This window comes from Drosophila rhopaloa, unplaced genomic scaffold (genome assembly GCF_018152115.1).
Source record: "Drosophila rhopaloa isolate 14029-0021.01 unplaced genomic scaffold, ASM1815211v1 contig_187, whole genome shotgun sequence".
Taxonomy (NCBI): Eukaryota; Metazoa; Arthropoda; class Insecta; order Diptera; family Drosophilidae; genus Drosophila; species Drosophila rhopaloa.
Genome location: NW_025335069.1, coordinates 239,379 through 261,550, shown reverse-complemented (window position 1 = coordinate 261,550; position 22,172 = coordinate 239,379). Strand labels below are relative to the sequence as shown.

The 22,172-nt window shown below is 40.7% G+C and overlaps 1 protein-coding gene across 3 annotated transcripts in view; it reads right to left on the bottom strand.

Annotated features, from left to right (window-relative positions):
* The window catches only part of LOC108050151 (protocadherin-like wing polarity protein stan), a 48,625-nt gene extending 28,997 nt beyond the window's left edge, over positions 1-19,628 (bottom strand). For all 3 annotated transcript variants that reach the window (XM_017131665.2, XM_017131662.2, XM_017131663.2), the window contains exons 1-2: positions 19,049-19,628; positions 1,376-1,403 (exon numbers count right to left, since the gene is read on the bottom strand). The gene's annotated coding sequence lies outside the window, so the exon portion shown is untranslated. The remainder of the gene's footprint in view (positions 1-1,375; positions 1,404-19,048) is intronic.
* Between the last annotated feature and the right edge of the window lie 2,544 nt (positions 19,629-22,172).

The following is a 22,172-nucleotide window of genomic DNA, read 5'->3' as shown; positions in this document are numbered from 1 at the left end:
TAACTGGAAGTCCCTCTGCTGGCCGCTTGGCTCCGCCAGTTGGCCCTACAATTAATCACATTTAATTTATCAATTGTTTGGACCGAAAGCAGAGAGATTAGGCGAAACAATAAAAGCGAATCTGTTGTAATTATTGGGGCAGTGCGACAACAAAGCGAACAATTGCTGTTAATTAATTGTATCGCGTTATGCAGGTAATAAATACAGAAGGCCAATAAAAACTTCAACAAATTTCATCAATATTAACGTATTTTCTGAAATTTGTTCTTTGGGAAAATCAAACAATGAACTTTTATTTTATCTGTTTTTATTTCGGGAGTTGAACTTTTTCGCAGTCATTTTGTTTTACCCATACATCTATTACAAACCTTTAAATAATTGACTAGTTTTGGGTAACCTTTTACATAATTTATAAAGGTTATTTGATAAAATTATTGTTTGGTCAAGATATGATTAATGCAAAATCAACTTAAAAGAGTTTAATCTCATTTTCTTAAAATCTCAGCAGTCAATTTGTGGAAGTTCAGTCCTTGGCACACACTTTCCAGTTCTCCAGGCCAAACTCATTCATTCAGCCGTGGTGGAATGTTCGGCGCTAACTGATCGGGCAAACAAAAACAGTTTCTCGGGTGTTTGGAGCTGGAAAAACGTGTGCTACATGTGGATGGGATGGGGTATGGGTACGGGTACGGGTACGGGATGCGATGGAGAGCCCCGACTTGATGGGAGTTTGGGTCCAGGTTCGACGGCGTCGATAGGCAGCGTTAACTGTTGTTCGAATTTGTCTGTGGTCAGTGACCCAGCCCAGGCGATGGAGACTGTTTCTGAGGCGGGGCCTAGCCGGCAAAACAAACATGTTTTAAGGCAAAAAGAAACATTAAGAGAGCCCCGGCAATCTGCTACACTTTGATGCGACTGGCGAGATAGAGGGAGTGTGCAGGGAACCCCGGAGAAAAGAAACACATTAACTTTGGTCAGTACATGAATACGAGCGCTCGTTAGCAGATGGAGGGGGGAGAGGGGGTCGGAAAAGCGGCCAACCCCTTGCGTGCCGAAAGCCATAAGCCCGAGAAGTGCGGAGAACGCACAGCGGAGTCTATAAACTATAATTTGAGAGTCAGTCTTGGCCGCGGATCGCAATTATCTTTTGCCGAACATGGAACACGATCAGCGAGTTCGCGGCTTCAGTCTTTTGTTTCTGACTCTCTGCAGATCGTCGCACCATTAGAAAGAATCCCCGAATGTGCGCCACCAGAAATTAATTCAAATATCCCGGAATGGCTGTAAATTATTCAGATATTTACTTAGAGTTTTTCGTGTGAAATGCCCGCTGAGTGGGGGCTCCCACAGAAATTATGATATTATATTAACTTACATTTCCTCAAGTTGATGCGATGCCAGGCCTGCAAGAAAAGAGAAAGAGAAAAAAGGGGAATTAATATAAAATTACACATTAACGTACGCATCGGAGGTAATCCTCAGAGGCGTTCGAAATAATTTCCGTGTAGCCCGCAAATAACGAAATTTCTGTGCGAGGAAAGTTGGGCATCTTTTGTAATAAGATCAGACGGAGAAAAAACTTTTGTTCTGATGGAAAGCCGTGGAAATTTAAGCTTTTTATTTAAGGATGCATTCCTTTCGCTTGTTCTCGGCCAGATTCGAGTTGGTAGTGTAGAATCTGCAATCCCCTCGCACGACGCACAAGCCACACATGTTATAGTATATCAAGCACTAATTAAGCAAGACCCAGACCCCCTGGAAACTTTTACTAAAACTGAAGCGAGAAGACGAGCTCCGAGAACAGCGGCAAAATTAAATTAAGCACTACTGTGGGAAAATGTCTTGAAGCGTAAAGCAATAAGAACATTTCCATGCTCCCCCCGAAAAAGTGGTTTCCACTAAGGAGACCGCAGAGTTGCGGGCAGAAGAGTGGGAGGAGGTAGGAGGTAGCCGAGCGTACAAGTTTTCCCAAAGCCCGGGGCCAGACATGTGTCAAGGTTATATGTACTCCTCCGACAATTAATGCGAAGCGATGGGAGGAAAACTCTTCGTTTAGCAAACTCTCTGCCACGACATGGGCGAACGATTCCGGGGGGAATATCTCAATAAAACCCGGAGGCGTGAGTGGAAAACGATGCCGGACAGGGAATGCCGGAATTTTTATTGCCTTAAGCTCACGGAGCACACACATGGCACAGGTTGAAGTGTAAATCACATTAAATCGGAGAATTTCCATGGTAGTCGGTAGCTGCTGCTGTTGGCCCGTTTATCAATTATCAGCATGGACCCATCGTCCTGCCGACTTGTCCAAGGATTCCGGCAACAAGGAGAATCGATTACACAAACAAGTTAAGGGAGGAAAAAAACGAATTTATTTTCCATCAATATTGCTTCTATGCCATGCCCAAAACGAAAAACCCTTTGGGCTTTTTGTCCTGACGGAATCGGAGAGGCTTGACCATTGGCAATTTAATTTTCCATGAAATGCGAAATGTTTCCTCAACTCTTTTGCCGTATTATGGCTTTGCATATTTGTATTTATAAGTTGCCGAAGCGTGTGTGTGCGTGGAAATTTTCATTTACAATTTCAATTCATTGCTTTATCCGCACACAAGGCCGCATGCCCACTCGCATAGCCCATAGTTGAAGGATCTGCCGAAAGAGTTATTTATGTTTACATTATAAATGAGTGCTGCGGCTGCCGTGGTGGCTGCCTTTGTTGTTATTGGCCAGAAGAGCGCTGGAAATGATTAAATATTTTTTATTTAATTTTACCTTCGCTGCACGCCAAAGTTTTATACCCTTGCGGAGGGTTTATAACCTCTTAGGGCCACCAACACTATTTAAGCTTATTTAATTAGTGCTTTTACGGATGATAATCTTGAGTGCCTTTTAAATGATGGCTTATTTTATGACCATCATCATACTAAATTCAGTGCAACTGTTTTGGATTAATGGCATTAATCACTTTGACCTACAGATCCCATAGTAATGACCAAAATATTAATTACCATTCGGTGCATGTGGCCTTTTATTAAAAGCATTTTATTTATTGAAATGGGGGAAAAACAATGTGTCATAAAATAATTTAAATTATTTCCACTCAAATTAATACAGCTTTAAAGTTATCATCATTTTTAAAGTAATCATGTAGTAAAACCAAAATGGAAAAGTTATCAAAAATAAAAGAAAGTGTGTCTTTTTCAGAAACTGTATTCTATTTTACTGTGAATTTTAAGAGGAATTCTATCACAGGTATACAGTGGAATGTTAATTAAATTTAAATTGAGTAAGGAACCCATAAGCCATAGACAGCTTTGATTAACTTGCTACAGTCTGACCCTTAACCCTCGACCATTACCCCCTCCATCAATACTTCTTGGGACCCTCGAACCCATTTGAGCGACGCCCACGTGACTGCCAGTTGATCCTGCAGTTTAGGACGAACATCACGTAGCCAGCCAAATGCTTTTCAAAATATTTTTACTAGGTCGCCGGTGCCATAAAATAAAACGAAATAAAATAAAATAAAACGCGCATTTTCCTCGACGTCTGAGACGTGACATAAATTAAATTTTGCGCCATTAATAGCAAATATTATGAGCAGATTCCAAGTGAAACTTGACGGAAACTGTAAAACTTGTAAGCTGGCAACTTTTAGCCGGGTAAAGTATTTCAATTTACAATGGGAAAGGGAGAAGTTAGATCCAAAGTTGGTCCAAGTTGAATTGGCGATTGTTGTCGACTCGATTGAACAGCAGACTGCATCTTCTCCTGCCTGAAGTTTTGTAATTTTAGAAGGCTAAGACTGAGCTATTTGGGTTGTTGTGAAATGCAAATCCGATAGAATTTGCTGGAAAATATGCAACGGTTTCAGATGTGCAATTGTCCAGGACCGAAATATTGTTTTCCCATTTAATCGCACCCCTAAGCCCCCTCTTATATTTTGACATGGCGAATGCAGTTGGAATTTATGTTTCATGCATATTTCTGGCATCATGCTTCATTGATTTCACCATGAATTTTTCACTAAGCTGCAAAGCTATGAAAATTGTTCGAGCGGGAATCACAAGCCCAATTCAAATTGCTGTGCAATCTGGATGGGAGGAAAGGAGCTCTCCTAAGTAGGCAACTCTTTAAGTGAGATGAACAGTACGAGGGGATCGTAAAGGGTTAGTGCTGCAGCAGGAGAACAATTGCAACACTATCTAAACAGACAACCCATTCAGCTCCCTTGGGCGTGCAGGATTTTAAGGGTTCCTGGCCAAGACTCCAACTCCTCTTGACCGAGTTGTTCTAACCAGAAAAATACAAAAAGCGAAAGCCCTCCTCCACATCTCGGGTTTATGGCTCTGTTCTATTTCATCAGCTCGGGCTTAGAGCTCCGGCAATTCCCATTTTCCCCATCTGACCCCAAATCCTCCGCCTTACCACCAGCTCGCATTTCGTAGTCCGCGCTCATAAACATTTTAGTGGCGGGCACGTTTCATTTTGCGCCGAAATGCGTGTAAATTGCTTTCGCTTTGCTTTAGCCGCTGCAAATGAAACTAAAAACGCTGACCGACTGTTGAATAGTTTGGACCAACATCCCGACCCCGTTTTCGGCACTCTCGGCCCCTTTTGAGCAACTTGGCAAATGGCAAATGTTTGCATACGCCATCGTGATGCCGAAAGGATAATGGAAATTTCTAAAAATTGTATCGCCCTGTCAGCCGCCCCTCACCGAAACAATTTTGTAATCGAAAAAGTTTGCCAGCCTTTTGGCCCAAAGCAAACAATTAGTTTAGGGTCTATGGGGAAAGCAGGGGGATGACGATGACTGGTATGCAGTTCAACTGCCAAATGTCAGATGCTTTTATTTATATCCCTTAATCGTTTGCTCATGTCACGAGCTCATTGGCTCTGCCACACTCGACTGAAGTCCGTCGAATTTGAAATTGCGACAGCTATGCACATGTTAGTGTGGCTACACCAAGCAAATATACAGAAGACTAGTGGAAAATAATGTTTTTATTTCTATTAAAAATAAAATGTTTATTATTTTGAACAATTCTATCATTATAAATATATATCTACAATATTCCTTATGGTAGATACATTGAAAGTCCGTTATAGGGGATGATCGGAAAATAAGTAAGACCGAAGTCAACCACTCAAATTATGCTTTGTTGTCCCACGCTCAGTCCAAGATTTCCTGTGATTACTCGACCGAAGGTTCCGCATTTCCTCCCCCACTAAAATCCGCATTATCTGCACACCCGCCCCGCCGCAAAACCATTAATAATGCTTAAAATTTAAGTCCTGGCAAATTGGTTTAGCCTGAGCCGCAAAAATATATTCCCACAGCCCGAAAAGGAAGCAAACTGAGTGCCGAAAATGTTTGTGTCGCAGTTAATTATAACGCTTAAGCTGGCATCCCAAAAATTTCTGACTGCTTTATGAAATCAAGGGGGTTCCTATATAAATGAGGCAATGGTTTTACCTGGCGGGCGTTAATAATTCACTTGTCGACCTGCTGTGAAAGTCAAAGAGGAAAACTAAACTGTGCTGACAGCAAATTTGCTTTTAGTTGGGCTGCGAAAAACTTCCACATGGTTAACTAATTAAAAGTTATTAGAACCTTCTACCCCCGCATTTGCCAGGGCAAATTTATTGAAATTTATTTCGTTTGTGCGACACGAAATTCACATTAAAATCGACTTTTATGCAGCACATCTCCCTACCAGGACATGACAAGCTCCTGCCAGCTAATGTGCCTCGTCGAGGCCCTAGTCCTGGTCAATTACCTCCACCTGATGTGGCCCAGGTCTGCTTTAATTAAACGAAATATTCGTTCTGTCCACAAGCAGTTATCGCTGCCCAGTGTGCTTGTGGGGCAATTTAAAATGGAAAAAGACGCACAAAGCAGGCCAAAAGGACCTTTTCCGACGGGGTGTGTGGGTTTGTCGGGGCCTAAAAGCAAATATTCATCTGGGGGCCGCATCGTGTTCCGCAATTTTTATTGGCATATTTACCGAAAATTAAATGGAGCGTAAAGCAATCTGCCCTAGCTTCCACTTCTCCTTCCTTTGCCCTTTTGGGTGATTTGCACACGCGGCGTATGCGTAATTTTTATGCCATTAAGGCAACGGGCACAAAGACGAATTACATTAATTGCTTAGGCATCCCCTATACAGCATGTGTACATGGAAAAGCTGCACTGGCTCCTCCCTCTGGAACGCATTCAGTTGTAAATTTTGTACTCGACGCCATTGTTGATTTTTACAGCATCTGCCTCGTTTTGATCTCTCCCACTTTTCATATTCCTTGATAATTGCTTTTTTTCGCTTTTCAGGACTCCCATTCTTTTTTCCCTTGTTTGCAATCAATTTGATTCTCCTGGGACTTGACCAGAAATTAATTAAAATGCAAATTAATTTGCAATTATGAGAAAATCCCTCATAGAAACTGCTGCTCATAGATACTTGCTGCCATCAATTCTGCACGGAATTAAATCGATATGCAAATAAGCCCTTGCCCTCGAACAAGCAAAAAAAGCAGAGTAAATAATTCAAAATAAATATTTGGCCATGAATTAATTGCAATTTTACACTGTTTGCCCAACTATCAGAAAGCTAGATGATGACAGGGCGACTTTTTCAAGGATTACAAGTGGAATGCGAAAGTGGAAGCTTAATAATGGCTTTAAAGGATGCTAGTTTATTCAGTGTACTTTTGTGGTAGGACTTTTGAATATTAAAAAACATTGTGGAAATTGTGGAAAGTGAAACTTTTGAATATACATTGCTGTCGTTTAATCTTAACCTGCAACACCCAATCATTTACAGATTTGTAGCCAAAATCATCTATTTATTCACACCTGTGCAACAATTGAAAATAATAATTCTCTTGGTAGCACCTAATGGCCCTTCCCCTCACCTTCCAGATAAACGCTTATCGATAACCGCAGTCGTGCGTGCCGTTCAATCACACATACAAATCAACAAATGGAGAGACACCCTCGATAAAAGCCAATAATCGCATTATCCGTTAGGCAAATCCACTTACACGGAAATCAATCAGCCCCATTATTGTCTGGATATTCGAATAGTTGCCATGACCACAGCGACAATAGCATGCGAAAGAAAATGGCCAATCAGTGGAAATCTGGGTAAGCCAAGAGCAAGACATAGAAGATTCCCCAGTTGTGGAATGGAAGGGTATATTGTTTTTATAAAGGTGAATAAAGTAGGGTCAAGAAGGTTATTAAAGGATTTTATATCCATTCTAACAATAAATTGCTTAAGTTTATTATAGATAAATGCTAAATCCTGTAAACTAGTTATAATTAAAACTTCTCATGTAATACTTGAAATACCTATTTATAGAAGTGTCTATATTAGAAAGTGATTCCGCTTTCATATTGTTATTATTATTTTTTCAATTTATATATAATTCATACTATCATTTTCTGCTATACAAACCTACCCCCGGCAACTATATATTTATGGGATAGTCAATCAAATTTTATATTAAAAGTCACTGGATATTTTCCAGTCGACTATATCTTTCTTTCTTTTTTGCTTTTCTATAGTCTGGGGCATATGTTAAATCAGTCGGCGATAGCATCGAATGCCAAGAGGGAAGTTGAAAAGTGGCAAAATGTGGATGAGGGGCGAAATCAAAGGTTAATCACCCCTGCAGGGCACGCAACACAAACACAAACGCAAGCGCACGCATACATTAGCTCCACATGGCTCTCTGTCTGTGTGTTTGTGAATGGGATTCGATCCGAGACTTGGCCAGAAGTTGGAGTTAAGGACACAACTTGCCAAGGGTGGGCCCTGCAGCTCTTTTCCCGCTTTTCCCATTTCCCCCCAAGAAGGCGCAAAGCTTTTTGCAAAATGGCGCACTCACATATGCAACTGTGCACTGGAGGGTGTGTGTGTGTGTGTGCGCTTACCACTTGAAGTTCTCGATTTGACTCGAACTGAACTTTTGCGTGTTTCAATACCATAAATACTGCATGCCTGTCTGCCCCTGAGAAAAACAGGGGCGGGGCCGGAGGTGGGCGGAAGGAGTCACACATGTGGCAGACACACACATAAAAAAATATTACCAAAATTTGTCATCAGTTTTGTGTACTTTGACATTTTTATTTTAGAACACAAAATTCCCATTTGAATAGCTACGAAATCATATTTTCATTTGAAAGCTATCATATAATACAATCTAAGTTCTTTGCATTTCAATCGGAAAAGAAATATGCAACTTTTAAACTAATTTATATCTAAATTTCCCAATTAGATTATCTTTCAAGTTTATTATTTTATTAATATTCCAATATTTGTTTGAGTAAGCAACTCAAATAATATTTTCGTATTTTATTTTTTCTCAGTGCACACATTTTTGTGTTGCCTGAAGAAGTTTAACCAGAAACATACATAAACAATTTCAACCGGCATTATGGCTAAACTTTACCTTACTACCTTTACCTTTGAGAATGACTCCCCAACAATAACATTTATCTGTGCAGAACTGTTACAAATTGAATTTTGAATTCACCCATGGCTAACATTTTTATGGCATATCAATTAATGCCGTAATGATTGTAAATTTTAATCATGGAGAGTGGACGCCGCATAAATGATGAGCTCCCACCGACTTTGAGTTGACAAATGATGGACGGATGATTCATCCCCTTTCGCAGGACTTCCTTAGACCCCCTTTTCCATGAACATTTTAGCACACAATCAAAATCCATACGAAATGAGCTGCGCTGCTCCTTGTTAGCTCCTTTGGTTGATTATTTTTTCATTAGCGCCTCGAGGCAAAACTCCCAGGGGGCGGCGGCTAAAGCTATATAGAGAAAATGGGGGCGGAGACTCTCGGTTGGCCACACGAAAGAAATGTCACAGTCCATTCTTATTTATTGGAATAATTTCCGGAGTGTTTCTGTCACTCCGCTTTTGAAGCGGGTGTGGGTCGTTGAATGAATCATTGGATTTACAAGCTTTGCATAGACAAATAAAAACAGAGAAAAACAAAAAGAGCTGGGAAACACGCCATGTTAGGGTGCGGAGAAGAGCCCTCAAAAGTGGAAAATTTATATATTTTTAAAACATAAATAAAGCTGGCCAAATGCAAGGACTAAATGTCAAACATTCGTTTGTCCCCAGCCCGCGGGCTCCTTTGATGCAGTTCGTCGAGGCGTTGAATGCCACCCTCGCTTTGAGGCCCCCTTTTTATTTGGAATTCTCTTCCTTTCTCCCTATTTCAACTTTCCCTCTTCTTTGGCCCACCACCCTTGGCGTTTTGTAATAGAGTTTAATGCAACTTTTGCAGCAGGCTGGCTTGCTGCCTTGCTGGCTGGCAAAAGCCTTTTTCCACAGACACAGAAACGGAAAAGAGGCAGATTCAGGGAGGGGATGTTGCATTAGCAGGGAACTTCCCTTAACCGAATGCATAGAAAATTCTACGAGCCAACGGCCACAACAAGGAACAAGAACAACAGCCGGCATTTTGCCGAAAAAAGGACTTGCTCATGCCGAATTTATTGATTTTTGTTGCTGCCGCCGCCGCATCCTCAATGAAACGCACACACACACACACACACACAGATACAAAGGCACACAAACAACTGGTTGTATGTGTGTGCGCATATATCCTCCCCAATTTTAGCAAGGCGATCGAGCAACCACCAAAAACGCTGAATGCGTGGGGTGGTTTCGTTAGTTTTTCACGAAAACAAGGACAACAAGGGCAACACCAACAACAAATGAAAATGCAATCAGCAACAATAACAACAACAACAAAGGAGCAAGGACAACGTGTCCGACAGCTGTTCTCCACTTTCGAGGACAACGATGATGATGCGATGCGACGCCAACCCAAAGGATGCTTACTCTCCTTATGATATGCAAATATTTGACAAGAGCAATAAACGCCGAGTTTTCGTGCAGTGTAAGAGGCAAAACAACAGACAGAAATGCGGGAAGGAAGGAAGCAATTGCCAACAGGACGAATGACAGAGACAGATAGATAGAAAAGTGACGCATTAATGCCCTTCGTATATTGTCGGCGATTGTTTTACTTCTTTTTGTATAGGCATAGGCGAATATATACATAACTAAAAATTTGACAGGACTAAAAACAATTAAATTAAAATTTCACAACAACTGATAAATAGTTTTTTAAAATCATTAAAATGCTTTTGAATTTTTATATCGGTATCTTACAAAATTGGAATTATATTGAAATACATATTTACTTTGTGCACAAGCAAAGTTATTTATATTTGTTGTTAATAAACTCATTTAAAATATAAAGCAGACTGAAAAGGATATATTTAATGCATTTGTTGAAATACCCCTTAAGAATGATGACAACATTTCTTACCAACAGTTCTATTCATTTAATTTACATCCAATTTCAGTTACAGCCGACACGGGTAGTTTGTCTCATTTTTGGCACATAAATATCCCAAGCCTCTTTATGGCCTGCCAAAGTGCGTGACCAAAAGTTAATGCCCGGATCGGACAGAGTAAAAACAACAATAACAGCCAACACCAGGGGACTGGCGATGGGCTACAAGTGTTTGAGTTGCCGGGCTCGGGACTCTGCTCCAGACAAATGCAAACCCATTACGGAGAGATGATGATAACCAGAATAAGGATGAGGATGGGGTTCTTGAGGCAGAGCTTTATATGCAAAGGAAACTCGACAAATTACGGCGAAGAGCCAAGGGAAAATCGACAAGGCGAAGGAGGAAGGAGGAAAGGTAAGCCGGCGAGAGCACACATGAATGGGCATAAGGAGAAAAATCGGCAAAAGCCGAACGAAAAAAAATCCCATTGCCAAGTAGGGATATGCCTTTCAGTCGGCCAGGAGCCATGTAAGAATACGACTGGCGACTGGCGACTGGGAACTGCCAACTGGCAACCGCCAGCCACGCCCCGTTGCACGTTGAACACACCTGCATGAGTCATGCTGCCCCCAGCCGTCGCATTTTGGATTCCTGTTTATGTTGCACGAGAGTTTATTACGGCAAACAGCAGCAAGGACAACAGACAACACAACAACCCTGCCGGCTACACACAGAAAAAAATCACTTAATATCTATCACTTATGTCTAAATAAAATAGGACATTTTTCATTTTAGGCGTTGTTTTGCTGGAGAAATGACAAAAAAAATAATGGCATACAAAATGTTTTAAAATCATTCTGAAACTTTGTTATTTCTTAATTATAAAAACATTTCATTTATAAATTATAGCTTATATTCATGCAAGGCAAGTAAATCAAATGATTTAAATGAACATAAAGTTCAAATGACTAAAAGAAAACCAGAGCAAACAAAAACAATGAAATATGCTATCGAGTGGCTTTTTAATAATTTGATAAATGTCTCTTTCAGCAACAGACATTAGCGAATTTGTTATTATACTGATGATGAAATATTAAAAACTCTCTAACAGTTGGAACTGATTTTTTTCCTGTGTGAGTTTCCTTCCCTTTGAGCCCCGAATCCTGAGTCCTTTTGGCCGTCTGCTGCCGACTTTGCCTTTGCCTCTGGCAGCGGCATTTATGGCGCAAACTTGTTTAATATAATGAACACTGCGGAGCAAAGTCAGGCGGCACGTGAGTCAGCCTGCAGAGCTGCCTAGTAAAACAGGAGGCGAGTGGAAAATCCACCCTCGGGGCGCCGGAGTGCAGTGGAAATCCACCACCGACGAGTGGTGTCCTGGACCTGCAACCACCTTGCCGCAAATACGATGAACAAACACAATTTCTGTCGCTCGAATGATGCAGGAGGCTCTTTAAAAATGAATAAAATGCAGGAGTCCTTTCATTGCATCACTCAATCTGCCTGGAAGAGAGTGAAAATTGCTTGGGCAGAGTCGTGTCCTGCAGCTCCTGTGGCTGCTCATTAGTCCAGGACGGACGAAAACGCAAAGTGTCAGGCGGTTCTCGAAGTTGCCCTGATTGAAATCGACCACAAAACGAGTTGTGTCATGTAAATGTGCCTCTGGAAATCAGAGTTCCATCTCCTCTCTCTGTCATCTTGTCAGACTGCGTCTCTGTCTGGCCATGTCTCGTCCTTGTGGCGCCGCTTGTTTAGGGCTTCTTTATTGGCCAGTTGGGGCGGAACAAGTCCTCATGCGTTTGCCTGCAATGAACTCTTTGCAATTCCCTCCTTTTACTGAGCTTAACATGGCAAATTGTTTGCGAAAAAGGACAGCATAATTGTCCAATGAGAACATTTGAAAAGGAAATATAATCGACACAAGATTGAATTCCGGAGCGAAGGAGCAATTTTCCAGAAGGATGTTAATGAGTTTTGAAACGGAGAAGCTGCTTCTGTTCCATTTCCCCACTTAAATCGTTTGGCCATTCACTCTCGACGAGTGTTTCCACAGCCGCAGCTTAGCCAACTTTATGGATAGCCATCAAATGGATAACCATCAAACTGAGATACTTACGACCCGAGGATTGACTGCGCGAATTGCACTCCATCTTACCACTTTCTACCCCCTTGCTCATAATTGTTAGCAACAATAAATTTTGGATAAAGATAAAGGACTAACGCAAACAGACAGACTTTCTAACTCTGAGTCACAGACACGTACGCACGTGTATCCAGGCGGATAACAGAGTTCATCTTTGCCACAAGTTCCCAGAGGTACACTGAGCAGAAAGCCTTGAGAAAGCCAAAAACGGCAACTTGTTTTAATTCTAGATTATTCATACTCTTAAATATGATATGATTTTTGAATACAAAAGATAAATAGCATTTACAATATTTTTTCTTATTCCACACAGCAAATTTATACTTTCTAATTATTAATTTAATTTAAATTGTAGTAATACCAGCCATATTGAAATCGGATAATATAAAGACAACACACAACATAGTAGGAATGTGCGTTGCCACTCTAAAAAATTATAAGCCTTGAATACCATATTTTAGTTGATATATTTGTCCTCAGTGGTAAAGATACAAATTCAGAAGCAAGCACATACTCTGGCAATAAAATGCGGGATTCAAATATGAAAAGGGGGATATCTCGGGACGGGGCCCAAATAAATTGAATGAAAAGTTTTATCTGACAACGAGTTAAGCCCGGAGCTAATCGCATCGAAGGCGATAAACAGGCGCGGTGGCAACTCTGGCAGATATCTGCGATGCGCAGCGTAAATTCAATTTGCTCAAATTGAAAATGTGGTGCGAACTTCCACTTCCGTATTGATAGGATGCCGCAACTCGCGCGCACACACGCATACAGCCACACTGGGGCCAGTGTGGCCAACGGCGTGTGTAGGGCACGTTCACTGATGGCTTAACAACTTATTTATGCTTAGCTATAGAACCCGTCCCCCAGACTCACAGACTCACAAACTCCCCATTTCGCACCACGGCAGCCCCATCGTCATGGCGACCGGTTGCTTGCTTTTCTTGTTTGCCTGTCGCGGCTTTCCATTTGTTTTCGGGGATGGCACACAGCATCACTCCCCCATTCGCCCACTTCTGCCCGCTTTTCCGCTTCCCAAAGAATCTGCTCGTGAATTGTTCTCAGCATTTTGTCTCCCGACTAAGGGCTGGCAATTTCATTTAAATTTAATTCCACTTTCTGGCACGTTGTCAGCGCTGTCAGTTTATTCAAATTCTCTTGTACTGGCACGCACGTAAATACACACAACCATGTTTATATGTTTATACATATGTGTGTGCATATGAGTCAAGGACCTGCTATAATCAAAATAATCAAAATAAATTGCAATATGAAACTATTTGCTCGGATAGATAAAAGGCACTGGGTTGTGGCCTGGAATACAAAAGATTTTCTTACAGCTATATCCCGACACCTTCGATGCCCTCAAGGATGTGCATTTCACTCGTCGGCAAAAGCCATTTGATAGCCCTGTGTGAGGGATGAATTCTTTCTGGGAATCATTAGGATAATGCTCCAGTGTGGCAGCGGGAATTGACATCGATACACAGCCATCCGTAGCATACATTTCGGGGAGATAGTCCAAACTAATGACAAAGGCCCGCATAATTGCGTTACGCTCCCGGAAAAAGTCCAGCGAATATGGGTCAACTGCTTGACAAAAAGATATAGTCGGAAGCTGGCTTCCAGAAGTTTCTCCATGGAACGGAAGAGGGGGCTGATAAATTGTATGCAATTTATATATACAAGCGTGACTGACATGCAAATTGTGATAAATTAGAGGGAAAAACTGGGAATGGGGCGGGAGATGGGGTATGGGAGATGGGGTAGTATTGCCACCCCTTTTTTCGAAACACCCCCAACTGAGCCAACTTTGATAAGCAAACTTGCTTGACATCGAGCTGGCGATGAAGTATGGGTTAACTCAACTCGACTGATTTTGCTGCTGCTTTGGCTTTCACTCGTCTGGCAATTTGATAAAGTTATTACTCGATGCACAGTGGGTTGGGGGAAGTCGGTCAGCTTAATTAAGCCAATGAATTATATGGTCCACTCTGCACTTGATGCGGCTGCCTCCTGCTTATGCATTCATTTTGAACTCTAATGAAGCGTAATTGATGCAGTTTCTGCATTATAAACATGTGATATCCACTGATGAGTACGATGAGTCGCTTTAATCAAATGAAATGCGACGACGGCTTTTGCTGTCGGCCAATTACACAAACACGCCGGGTGAAAAAGTCAAGTGCAGAAAATGCCCAGGGAATATTAAATAAATACACCCAAGGTGTTCTATCCACCTGCTTATCTATCATCAATTTAAAAGGAATCAATTTAAAAGTAATCAATTTAAAAGGAATCCACAAACAAATTGCTTTTTCTGTGGTTGTGGTTTAATTAAATTCACACTTTTAATTAATTTTTCTGCAGTCTTGATTTGCACACAAGATTTTATTAAATATGAATTCCTTGCTAAATTCTTGAATTTATTTTTTGTGTTACATTTTTGAAGTTATTTGGCACAAAAAGCTTTAAAGGCGTGTAATTTACAAAACTAAATGAAACTATTTAATAAATAATAAATATACATAGCTGTAATATAATAATAGTTATGCATCATTTCTATATTATAGTAAGTGCAAAAATTCGTACTTATAAACCACGCAAAATATTTTATTAGTTTCAATAAAATGCCTCTGGTTAAATAAAAAAAAAATTAAAAGTATTAAGCTTTCACCTTGGTATTTAATCAATCAGTTGTGGTAATCTGGATTTTAAATTCTAATATAATAAAATGTTTCAAAATTATCTAAATAAAGAAAAGATTGTTGATAAACCGCTTAAATGCTCAGTTATTGATTTCATAACATTTTTATGTTAAACTCAATTTCAATAAATTCCAAAGCAAATACCCTTAATTGGGGGATTATCTTTGGCATTTCACAAAAATTATTAAATTAAAAGATCTCAGTATGGAATCTACTCTATATTGGCCTGAGTCTAAAAATATTGAATATTGGTTTAGATAAAGTAAACAATGAAACCTTGCTAAATTTTCCCCAAACTCTTTTTGGTATTTCAGAGAAAGCCTGGCCCAAATTACTCTCTCTGTGATAACCTGCTTCTTAATCTTTCGAAATAAGCACGAGGCCCCCCAATATTTTGAGATGTTCCCTGCCTAATGAGAAACCCAACGTCATTCACTTAATTTGACAGCCTGATTCGCACGAAGGCATCCGTCCATCCGCCCACCCAAATTGATAACTCTAATTAATGCAATTGAAACAAATTTCTAGCATGCAAATGAACGGCACACATCGAGATGGAGTGCTCTGGCTTTTGGGCATGTGCTGGATGCTTGGACATGCCTCATTAGCCAAAGTGCCACAAACTTTGGCTCCTCTAATTGAATTAACACTAATGAGGTCTCTCCCACACTCTCGAACTCTGTGAATCACCCGATACCAGTGAGGTGTGAATTCCCCATCTGAAAGGAGAGCATCCTTTTTGCTTTATTATTCATGCAATCCCCCCTCCCCTCGTTACTTGACGCGATAGTAAATTTAGCAAAAACTAAACCGATTGGGGAAGCTTGATGTGCAGGGCTGTCAATCAATCAATTTGGGCAGTCAGCCGTGGACAGGGTTGCCACCGCGCCGTTATGGTTGGTTTGAACATACGAGATTTAAGTTTGCCAACAGCCAAAACGAGTTGTAAATGCATTGAGCCAAAGCACTTAAATTCCTCGGTCGCATCCTAATTGATACACAAATGTGGAAGGCTCAACCATATTTGGGAATTACACATTCCAAAAGCGGATTTTAATGAAATAGAAAATACCTTCTATTTATTTCATGAATGAGAGGAAAGAATTATTGAGATGGCAAACTCAATAGCATGGGATTATAAATATATGAAAGACTTTTTTAAAACAAAGCCATCAAAGCCTTTTTACTTGGTTGGATTGAAAATAATTGCCTTTAATTGTTTAGAATGATGGAACATTTTGAACCAGAGTTGATAGATAGCTTTTGGGAGCTGGGTAAATATTTAAACAGTATCTGTTTTCCCAACCAGCATTCATATTTCATTCCCCCGATTGGCCGTTTCCACCTGTTGGGCATCAGAAATACAATTATCAACAAAACCAAATCAATATCTGATTTCGTTGGAGAAGACCAGAGTTACAGACCCTCCAAATGCCATCAATCATGCGATAGACGCCGCATGACATAACCGCTCCAGCTGTGTCTGGATTTGCCTTCATCTGTATCTGGATTTGTATCTGGAGTTTTGGCTGTATCTGTGGGCTGTTGCTGCCGTATAAAACTAAACCGTACGTGTGTATATGCATCAATTAAGCTTTTATTCTAACATAACAATTTTGAATGTGGCCGAAACCAGTTTTGAGTGCTGCCAAGAGGGCCCGAGCCTACGCAACCAGTCGCAGAAGTATCTTTCGGATAGCTGTGAATAGTGGCCAAGAGAGGCTACAAAAAACCCACAAAAAATACAAACGATTTGGACCGTCAACGTCATCAATGAATAACGAGTGAGTACATGAATTCATCCCGCTCCTTGCTATGCAAATCCCATTTTGGCAGTGGGCCTTAAGACTTGGTAATAAATTCCACAATAGACTGTTGATATTTTGATGGACCCGGCCACAAATCAGCCACATTAACTGGCACGAGACACCATTCAAATGTTAATTAATCAAGAGCCATAACGAGTTTTCCTTTGGCAGATTCTACTTCCAACGGATTGACTGAGGTTAGTTCGCCGGATGAGTTGACAATTCGCGGTGAGTGCGGCATCAGAAGCCGGAAAAAATCACCTATTCCTTGACTCCTGGCCAAGTATATGTGAACTGATCTCTTTGAGCACGAAAACAAAAAGCGATGAGAAACAGGTTGCGGCTACCGCCGAAGAAGAAGAAGAGGATGCGTTCTGGCCAGGATGATGGCCGCAGTTGAGCTGACTGCTGGTGGTGGATTGCTCTTGGCCTGGTCGAGACAGCTGCAAAGCCGACAAGAGAGCCAAGCGCAATCAAACTCATTTCTTGCACGGAAAATTGTTTTACCAATACATTGTCACAAATTTTAAATGAAAACAAAGTAAATTAATTCAATAGAATATTACATTTCATTAGAAATTTATTATGATTATTTATGATTTTATTGATATTAATATCCTTTTACAAACGCAATACTGTTGAAAAAGGGTATCACTACTCCTTAATTTACAGGTCAATAAACAAATAAAAACAGTATCAAATTAATAATTAGAACAGGCAAACAATCAATTAATATTAGATCCAAAAAACTTTGGAAAGGGTGTCGATTACGGATCCATTGTTGCTACATACAAAGTATAATTTGTTCTTTTCAGTGCATCAGCCGCAAGAAGAGTGGAAAAAGGTTGGTAACACGCCGAGAGAAAGAGAGAGAAAGGAGGGAACGCGGAGCAGTAGCAGAAAACCAGTCTTACAACAATTTTTCAGCTACTTGCCACTGGCAGGCTCGAAATGGACTTGACTTGACTCTTCCAATTGCACCAAGCACACCGCATTCCAACTAGAAAATCATAAAACATAAATGTTCGAGGGTATCTTTCCCGGCGAACAAAACAAAGGCGCTGTTAATGGCCTCGAAAATATCTTAATAAATTGGCAATCCGACAAAATCGTCGAGTGAATAATGTATCCAGCAGATAAGTTTGTCCCGGCCTGCTGAAATATTTATGCGCCAGACAAAGGGCGCAGTTACAAAGATACGAACAAACGCAAAAGCAAACTCCCATGGACAAGTGTGAAATGCAAGGAAAACAAAGCATTTGCAATGCTCAGATACAGATACATTTGTATCTCGTGCAGGCATTTGATTCCCCGATTCCGATTTCGGTTATGTTTTGACCCGACTCTCCACCTCCTTGCTCTCTCCGTCTTTGCGCCCCACGTTTTAATGTGACTTTTATTGCGCTTCCTCCTTTTGTTGTCTCATTTGGTATTCAGCTTTATGTTGGTTTAGAGCTCCGCGTTTGTATCTTTTGTGGCGACTCTGAACTTTAACAGTTGCACTGTGCGAACGGAACGCTTAGGCTTCGGCTCCGGCTTCACTGGCCAACTGTTTGGGCCAACTGCTAATTGGAGCTGGCCAAGAAATAGGCCCAGGGCTTAAAGGCCCAATTGGACCTCTATTTTATTGCCGAAGCCGTAGAGTTAAAAGCGGTTAAAAGCAATTAGGAGCGCCTCAACTCGAAAATATTTCAAAGGGAATCAAAACTTCCCTATTTTCCTTAAAAAAAACTATTTTTAAGAAGTGAAAGCCACAAACTAGTATATTTATGGGATGAGATAGATATTCTCAATATATAGTACACATATAAGCTAAAATATGGACGAAATAGTAAACCCCCAGTATACGTTTCGCAGGAGTGTTTATCTTTAAATCCGAAATATGTCTAAAAGAGTTGAGGCTTCCCGCCGGAACGACACCTGTCATATGTCATACATCAGGTGTCGTGTGTCGCACAATCCCCATTAGAATGCAGCCGCATGGCGCCCACAAGGACATATATACACGCGGATGTGTCCTGGCTGGAACGTGTGAACTTACAGGCCTTTGTTTGCTCTGCTTCTGAATTCCACGCGTCGGTGGCCAATAATCCGCTTTAGCTGCACGGCTGCATTGTTAAATATTTATCATATATGGCATTTAAAATCGCGCATCCGTGTGTTTTCCTCTTGCACCTTGTGTTTGTATTATTAACACAATATATTATAATTAGCACTGGCCAGTTTGCCGGCCTCACTTTTGCACTGTGATTAAACTATTTGGATTCGGGGAATTCCGTGTGATATAGTAAACAGACTATAACCCCGACCGGTAGCTAAGCTCTCTGTTTTCACGGTGGGTGGCGAAAGGGAGGGTGGTGTTTTGCTGGGAAAAGCCAACGCACTTTTCGGAAAAGAGCAGGCGAAGGAAAGACCGCGCGCAAAAATTCACAGAGAGCGGAGTGCTGGCGAAAAACCGGTAATTTCGACCGTCGAGGTTGTTACTTTGTGTTTGCGTTTGCCTTTTGCTTTGCTGGCTTTGCATTTGTCTTTGATTGTGACTTTGCGGAGACGCGCACGCGTAGCCCCGAGCGGAAAACAATGCCTTCTAGTTGGCCAGCGCTCAAACGCGTCCAATCGGTCCGGAGTCGCAGCGTTAACTGGCAAACAAAACCAGAAACAGAAGTTGGTTTCCTAGCTGGAACCGAACCGAAGCCAGTTCGTGCATCTGGTGGGCACTTTCGGTGGTGGTTTTCTGCGGGAGGGTGACTCCGTGTTGCTGCAACATCGCCGAGGCACACGCAACATGTTGCTGAGGCACAGGATTGCCATCAAACTTGGACTATTTAGGATATAAGAAAACTGTGTTCGAGGAATGGCTTTATCCTTAAATCCTTATTATATATCCTATCCTTATTATATATCGTTATTAATCAGTAATATAAAGTGGTATTCATTTTAGTAATTAAGATTTATATCCCATTTACAGCGCCGGATTACCACGAACTGTTTTCATATCGCATCAAAACCAACCTATTTTATACAGCTAAATTATTATTTGAAATTTTGAAATGTTTTCTCGTCTTCCAGTTCACTAAATAAACTAAATATGCACAGTGATAAATGGTGTAATCATTGTTAAGACATCTGTATGAATAAATGACAAAATAACACAAAGTATTCTGAGGGAAAATAAAAGAATTTGGCAAGAAGTTCAGTAATTCCCAGCAAATTGGAGTTTATTTACCAAATCTAAAATTCCTTGCCCTATCAACAATAGCTCAACAAAAGATAAGATGTAGATATATTCTCAAACATTAAAGGCATTTGTATGCAAATCCTAAACACCACTCATCACTGATAAGTTATTAGCATAAAACAAATAATTTCCATTAAGTGAATATGTATATTTTGTAAAACTCATCACATTTTAAGCCCAAGTTAATATTTAATATTGGAATAGATGTAGTTTTGGTATGTTTATTGCATTGTGCACATTAAAAGTGCAGGAGAGTATCTATATATAAAAATAATCAAATATTGTTGGTACTATGAGATTCAAATGTCAAGACCCGTTTAACTCAATAGATTCAATTACGAACACATTAAGGTTAAACAATGATTCCATTTAAGTCGTGTAGGTATTCCAGAAATTTTCATGTCCCTCGCTTGCTGTTCGATTAGATTTCAATTTATCAAATTATGCAAAACATTTAGTGCAATTTAGTTGGCAAGGTCCGGCAGAATTAGAATACATATGGCAGGAGCCAGAAACCAAACACGCTTTTGGCCCACAAGGACAACAGCCGGTGGTAATGGTAATGCAGGTCGATGTGTGTGTTAGCCCGAAATTTATAGGTTCCACTTTGTGTGTGTGTGTGTGTGGGGGCAGGAAGGTGTTGGCCAAGACAACGTCGCTCGGAAAACATCTCGTCTTTGGCCAGCTGGCGTGGTCCGAATCCGCCCGAACAGGACCGAAACGAGGGGATTGGAGGGTCGGGAAACAGGGAGGCTTCTTGCATGTAATTGACATTGGCCCCTTGCGTTTGATTAATTGCATTTGGTTGGGGCTCTTCCAAGCCATTGACTCGGAATGCTCCGAATTCCGCCCATTGATCTGTATCTATGTAACCTTCAAGCCATGTGTAGATGCATCCGTAATCTGTAACCGTTTCAATTTGTATCTGTGTGCTTTTTGCGGGGCAATAAATTCGACAAGTTCGACATGCTTTCCAATTACTGGGCGCTGGCATTAAACAAATGCAGCTCACTTGACACACGTCGAAAGCCGGCAGCTCTTTTCGGAGATCGGAGCTAGGAACCGGGACTGCAGGTCGAAGGAGGGTCGAAGTATAACGTCCTGCAGGATCCAGCGAACCAACCAAGCAGGGCAAACACTGTCAAAAAAAGTAAACTAAATTCAAAGTTTTTGGCATACGCTTCTGTGCGATTCATTCCCAAACTATAAAAGAATAACTTGCAATTTAAAAATATATGAAAATAATAATTTAAAACCAAGGAGCTTTACGAGTGCCACAAGTAAAAGATACTGGACAACCAAATTCAATATAAATATGCCCCAGCACACTTTGGCACACAATTGTGGCTTAGGTGGCGCCATCTGCCGAACTGCAGGGCTAACACTATATGCAGCACCCCCCCCCATTAACATTTTATTCGCTATCTTCTGCTTTCTAAAACATAATTAAAACTTAAATTCCTAATATCTTCCAAAATAATGGTTCGATTTGCAAAGTCTGAGTCGATAGATATTGACCATGCCATACCATAAATTAAATACGATATCACTTACCCCTTGAAGTGTAGCACACTAAAAAAGGACAAAAGGTAAGGCGAAAAGAGAGACAGACAGACAGACTTCTTGATCCTGATTAAGAATAAAGAATATAAAGTATATTTATATAATAACAGAAATTTATGTTATCGGACTGATTTTGTACTTATAACTTTATTATACCCTTGCAGAGGGTATTATAATTTTGGTCAAAAGTGTGCAACGCAGTGAAGGAGACATCTCCGACCCTATAAAGTATATATATCTTGATCAGGATCACCTCCTGAGTTGATAAGCCATGTCCGTCTGTCCGTCTGTCTGTTTCTACGCAAACTAGTCTCTCAGTTTTAAAGCTATCGAATTGAAACTTGCACACACCCTTCTTCCTTTG